The sequence below is a fragment of the Chaetura pelagica genome, unplaced genomic scaffold (assembly GCF_000747805.2).
Source record: "Chaetura pelagica isolate M959 unplaced genomic scaffold, ChaPel_1.0 scaffold296, whole genome shotgun sequence".
NCBI lineage: Eukaryota > Metazoa > Chordata > Aves > Apodiformes > Apodidae > Chaetura > Chaetura pelagica.
This window is the reverse complement of record NW_009953648.1, coordinates 518,655-524,907: the sequence shown is the minus strand read 5'-3', so window position 1 is coordinate 524,907 and position 6,253 is coordinate 518,655.

Sequence of the window (6,253 nt, the reverse complement as noted above, 5' to 3'; positions counted from 1 at the left end):
ACGGACAGACGGATGGAAAGACGGAAAGACAGAAAGACAGACTGATAGAGTGACAGAGACAGAAAGATAAACAAATGGACAGAAAGACAGAGGGATAGAAAGACAGATGGACAGACAGAGGGAGACAGACAGAAAAATGGACAGACAGATCGCTACAAAGACGGATGGACAGAAAGAGAGACAAACAGACAGATGGACAGAAAGATGAACAAATGGACAGAAAGACAGACAAAGGCAGACAGATGGACAGAAAGATGAACAAATGGACAGAAAGACAGACAAAGGCAGACAGATGGACAGAAAGATGAACAAATGGACAGAAAGACAGACAAAGGCAGACAGATGGACAGAAAGATGAACAAATGGACAGAAAGACAGTGATAGAGACAGACAAATGGACAGACAGCTGCAAAGATGGACAGACAGAGAGAGATAGAAAGATGAACAAATGGACAGACAGAGGGACAGAAAGACAGGCAGATGGACAGAAAGACCTACAGATGGACAGACAAGAGGGACAGACAGATGGACTGATAGATGGACAGAAGGACGGACAGAAAGACAGATGGACACAAAGACAAATGGACAGAAAGACAGCTGCAAAGACAGAGGGATAGAAAGAGATGGACAGACGGAATGATGGAAAGACAGAGACAGAGGGACAGATGGATGGACAGAAAAACAGATGGACAGACAGGAAGACAGAAAGAAACACGGACAGACGGATGGAAAGACAGAAAGACAGACTGATAGAGTGACAGAGACAGAAAGATAAACAAATGGACAGAAAGACAGAGGGATAGAAAGACAGATGGACAGACAGAGGGAGACAGACAGAAAAATGGACAGACAGATCGCTACAAAGACGGATGGACAGAAAGAGAGACAAACAGACAGATGGACAGAAAGATGAACAAATGGACAGAAAGACTGACAGACAGAAAAAGAGACAGGACAGACAGATGGATGGACGGACAGAAAGACAGAGGGCCAGAAAGATGGACAGACCGGAAGACAGACAGATGGATGGACCGAAAGACAGACGGACAAATGGACAAGAAAGATGGACAGATAGACAGACAGATGGACACACAGAAAGAATGAGAAGACAGAAAGAAGGAGAGAGGGAAGATGGGAGGGAGGGCTCTGTTATCTACACTTCCATTACCTCTACATCTGTGTAACACATGATGCACATTAACTGCTTTTACACAATACAACACTTATCTCTTCTGGTATTAATATTATCTTAAATCCTCTTATCCTACCATCTTACCTTCCCTGGGATATTCCCTGGCAAGCTACAAAATACTTACCTCACTGTCCTTAAAATATACTTTATTAATGAGCTTTCAAAAAAATATCTATGAAGCTGTACAGGCAAGTTGGAATGTATTTTAATTTTAAATAAATGGTTGGGTTGTTTTTTTTTTATGCTGTGAACTTTGAGCAACAAGTCAGCAACAAATGAGAATCTGGCTCCACCTGAGGAAAACTGGTTTGGAAATGTAGCAGGAAGCTTCTCTGGCCTCTTCCCTGTGAGAAGCAGTGCTGGGGGACAGGAGGCCAAAGGCCCAACTCACTCATCCTTTGGATCCAAGAGTGGGATCTGCTGGGAACAGCATTTGTAGAAGAGAGACCCAAGGAGGGACATCATTATTGGCTGTAACTTCACACCACCGTAAATGGGCTGGTCTCCATGGGCCTGAGAATTTGCATCTTAATCAAACCCTCCCAGGTGGAACCAGCAGAGACAGTCTGGGCTGTGGAGCTGCACAGCCAGGGGGGCAGGCACTGGTGAAGCTGTAGCTTCATTAGCGAGCCAGCTGAAAAGCACTGCAGTAATTACAGCTCGTACCATTGGCCTCTGCTGGCAGGGAGCTCTGCTCCATCAGGAGGGAGCCACCTCAGGTTGTAAATCCCACGAGAGCAGGAGCTGGGGAAGCTCCTCAGCCCCTTCCCAAGGGTCCACAGGAGAAGGATCCTCCTGACCCCTTCCCTGCTCAGCATGGCTCCACAGGAGAGGAAACTGGGGTGCACCAGGGGCTGTGAACAGAGGGGACCTGTTGTGGCTTTGGGCAGGGAAGGGCTGCAGGACCTTGCTGCCCACCAGAGTGCCCAGGCCAAGGGGACACGGCTGCTCCCAAGACACACTGACCTTCTTGTGGAACAGGAAGGGTCTAGGGCTCCCTGCGCTGTGGGACCGCAGCACCTGGTGAGCCCAGGAGCCCTCCTGCCTGCCCTGGCAAGCTCAGGGATGCTCAGGAAGATGAACCCACATTATCTTCTAAAGTGTATTCATGAAACCACATTAAAACCCCAGGAGATCAACTTGGTCCAAATTTAAAGTGCTCTTAATTCAATTCCAGTGGTGAATCAAACCACATTGAATTTATGCTGCTTTAATTTCGTGTGAAGGCTTTGCACTGAGGTTTTAATGCCAGTTAACAAATGCCTTTTCCAAGCAGCACTTTCCCTTCACCCCACCAGCTTTGCTTTTTCCCAGCTCCAAGACCAGCTCCAGGCAGGGGCTTTCCTGGCAGCCAGAGGGGGAATCCAAGAGGGGAGGACGGGCAGCAGTCTGCCAAACAGGGTAAACAATTATAGGGGAGGGCAGAGTGGGTGATGAGGGGGCAAAAATCCCCAAGAAATGGGTGGGGAAGGGAAAAAAATCCATTAAGGCCCATCATGCTCCAGCATTAAAGGCTCAGGACTCCCCAGTGCTGTGAGCATTGGAGGCTGGTGAGCAGCCCTGGGAAGCACAGGTGGTGGCTTCTTCTCCAAGTCCCCTCTGGTTGCTGGCTTGGTTTGGGGGCTGGGCCAGCCCTTCCTGCTACTTTCATGGGTTCAAGGGGAAATAAGTTTGCCCAGGCATCTGGGTGATGCTGACCCAGTCAGACTGTTGATTAATGCCTGACCCCCCTACCTTGGAGGTCTGGGGGGAATCCCATCTTCTCCAAATCTGAGGAGGAAGTCCGTACCCCTGGAATTCCAGTCAGTGGGACGTGAGACACAGCAGCAATGCCTCTACTCCCTGTGCCAGCATCACCCCCCCCCCCGGTGGCACAGCTGGGCCAGCCTGTCCCTGACATTGTCCTGCCCAGGGAGGAGGCAGCAGCTCTGTCATGGCTCCCAGGCTACAGACCCAGCACCACCAGCTCAGGAGCCTGGCAGCAGTGAGGATGTCAGCCTGGGTTGGCAGCCACAGCCAAGGCTCAGCACAGCACTGTTACAGTGTGTCCTGGGTGGGGGGGCTCCCATCCACACTCTCAGCCCCCCCCAGGCACAGAGCCTGGAGCCCTTTGGGAAAGGAGAATGTGGGGTTTGGAGCCAGTTGCTGGATGCAAAGGTCATGGAGAATCAGCCCTCAAAGACCCTCTGCAAGAGCCCCCGGTGAGCTGCCAAAGGGCTGCTGATAAGCAGTGCCAGGAATGTTGTAATTTTCCTTCATATTTTTGGCTTTTTTTTTTTCATACTGTGCAGCCCAGGGGCCAGCAAACTCCAGAAGCCACCGCAGGGTCGCCTCCCTGCCAGAGCCAGCCCTGGTGGAGGGTGGGACCAAACCGAGGGGTTGGCTTTGGGAGGGAGTTAACAGGGAGGGTTGGCCTAGCCAGGTTGCTGCTGCTAGTTTTCTCCCTGCTCGCCCCTTAGCTAAGTGTCAGACCTTCCCCTCACTCACCAAACCCAGGAATGACACAGCAACACGGCTTTGCAGGACAGGAGAAATCCATGCTCCAAGAGCCCCTGCACCATCTCTGCTCCCCAGCTGGAGCCCCACGTCCCCACAGCACCACTCTGGGGGGTTCAGACTTCATACAGAAAAGCCCCTTCCCAAACTCACCCTGGCTGTTAATATCAGGTTATTTTTTTAACCTACAAAGCAAAAAAGCAAAACCCTGGCAGGGCTGGCTGGAAAATGCATTTCTGAAAGAAAAAAATATTTTTTTAAATATATATATATATAAAAATAAATGAAACAATTTTTAATCCCAGCAAAACAGCCTGAACCGAAACCCAGAAAGAAGGAAAAAAAAAATAAAAGGAAAATCAATATTTATAATTACTCCTGCTACTTAACAGTGACAACTGCCACACTGGGAGCAGCAGCCCCCAGTCTTTTAGCAGCAGGAAGGGTAAGAGCCCTGTAACTGCCTGACGGGTCATCAGCTGCTGCACTGTCTGGGTTGGGGGGGATAAATCACACAGCCCTTCACGGCCTTGGGAAAGCCCCAGGGGGCTGCACCAGCCCCAGTTCAGGGCTGGCAGCTCCAGCCTGGCTTTTTAAATCTATTTTCCTGCCCTGGTGTTGGTAGGGTTGGTGCTGTAGCAAGGATTGAAATACCTGTTACTGCCAGAGCAGTTCTGAAAGCAAATCCAGGATTACAAACCATCACCTCCTCGGTGAGCTGGAAACGGGGGGGTGAACCTGAACCCAGAGGAGAAGCTGCACCTGGAAGAGGTGTGTGAAGGGAAAGGCCCAGCCCAGCCCAGAGAGCTGTAAGCCATGGCTGAGCAGTCCTCAAGCCCTAGGAATTCCCTTGCCTAGGAAATTCCTGGTCTTCCCCTCAGTTCCCTCATCATCTCCGAAGCCTTCTCCAAGGGAAAGAAGAACACAAGAGGAATGACTCAATGGTTAGTTGCAGGGCAAAGTGTTTCACCACTGGTTGGCTCCTGTGCTGGCAGAAGCAGCTCCATGGCTGTTCCACACCAGGGCTTCCATTGGTGTCTGACCCCCAGAGCACTGGGACTGGCCACCTGCAGAGAGGGGCTGCAGGAGAGCTGCCCCAGTGGAGATACATGACCTCCAGAGAGGGGTGGTAGAACTGAGTGGCTTGGAGGTAGTCACAGCTACACTAACTCATCCAGCACAGCCTGGAGTAGGGACCTTTACAGAACCCCTCCAGCCAAGGTTTCAAGGAAACCACGCTCAGTCCGCCAGGTCCAAGCACAGACCCATCCCCAGCAGACAGCCCAGGTGCTGAGGGGCAGGACACAGCAGCAAACACAGCTCAGTCAGGCAAGACCCAAGGCAGCTCAGAGCTGCAGGCACCAGCAAGGACACTCCCACATCCCCCAGCTCTCCACCTCAAGAGCCCTGCAGACAGACTAAGAATATTCACAAGGCAAGGTAAGCTGAGACTCCACCTCGTCCCCTCTCAGGTACATACCCAGTTTCTCCAGCAGTGCCCCACACCAAAGACAACGTGCCCCCAGCACCTGTGGTTTGAGCACAAAGCTGTTGGCACCACTCGCCCGCTGGTGGGAGCTCATTTTAGTCCACCAATTTTTATTCAAAGGTGCATTTACACTGGTGCCAGCAAAACTCACGCTGTTGCCCCAAATCATCTGTGATGGGACTCAACCCACAACTACTTTCATCTTAATTCCTGAATGATGGAATTCACTGAGCCAAGGAGTTCCCTGAAATAGCCATCCTTGTCGCCTTCCCGCTGCTCCTGCGCCGCCAGCTCCTCGTACTCGCTGCGCAGGAGGCTGAGGGTGCTGCTGAGGGCCTGGTCCCCCCGGTACAGCTCCTTGCAGAAGGTCATCAGCACTCCCACTGTCTTGAGGACCTTCTCCCGCGTGTCATGCTCTGGCATGGCCAGCAGGTTGGAAACAACCACACACCAGTCCTGCTCCACCACCGCTGGGACCAGCTTCACTTGCCGGTACTGCTGGATTTTCTCTTCCGTTTGATCTCCATGCTGTGAGTCCTCAAGCAGCATCTGCAGGAAGTGGTGGAACATGGATTAATATCCCTGTTGGAGAGTGACCACTGCCAGGAGGTGACACCTCACTGGAGAATAGGATGCATGTCCCATAACACGTCTTAGAAGGCGACTTCCAAATGGAAAACCAAGACGAGGTTGTGACCAAGCTCCCTGTTGCCTCTGCACGAGGTTCGTCACAGAAGCTGGTTGTCCACCCTGGAAAACTCTTGGTGCCCAGGCGGTTCCACTTCACACGGAAAGGGGACTCAAGGGGGAAGAAGTTCAGCAGAAGACCTGTGAAGTCTGTAGGCTACGAGACATGGTCCTTCAACACCTCAGAAACGTCACCACTTGGCTCCATGCTGCTCTGTGGAAGACTCTGTGACTCCTCAAGCCTAGGCCTGACCTTCTCAGACAGGTCCAGAAATCCCTAAATACTGCAGTGATGGTTCTGGGGGCAGACAGGCCCCCATGGGCACAGGGGTGGCCAGGGCTGATGGCTCCTTCCCAGCCACAGAGACCTGCTCTGAGCAGGGGCCAGC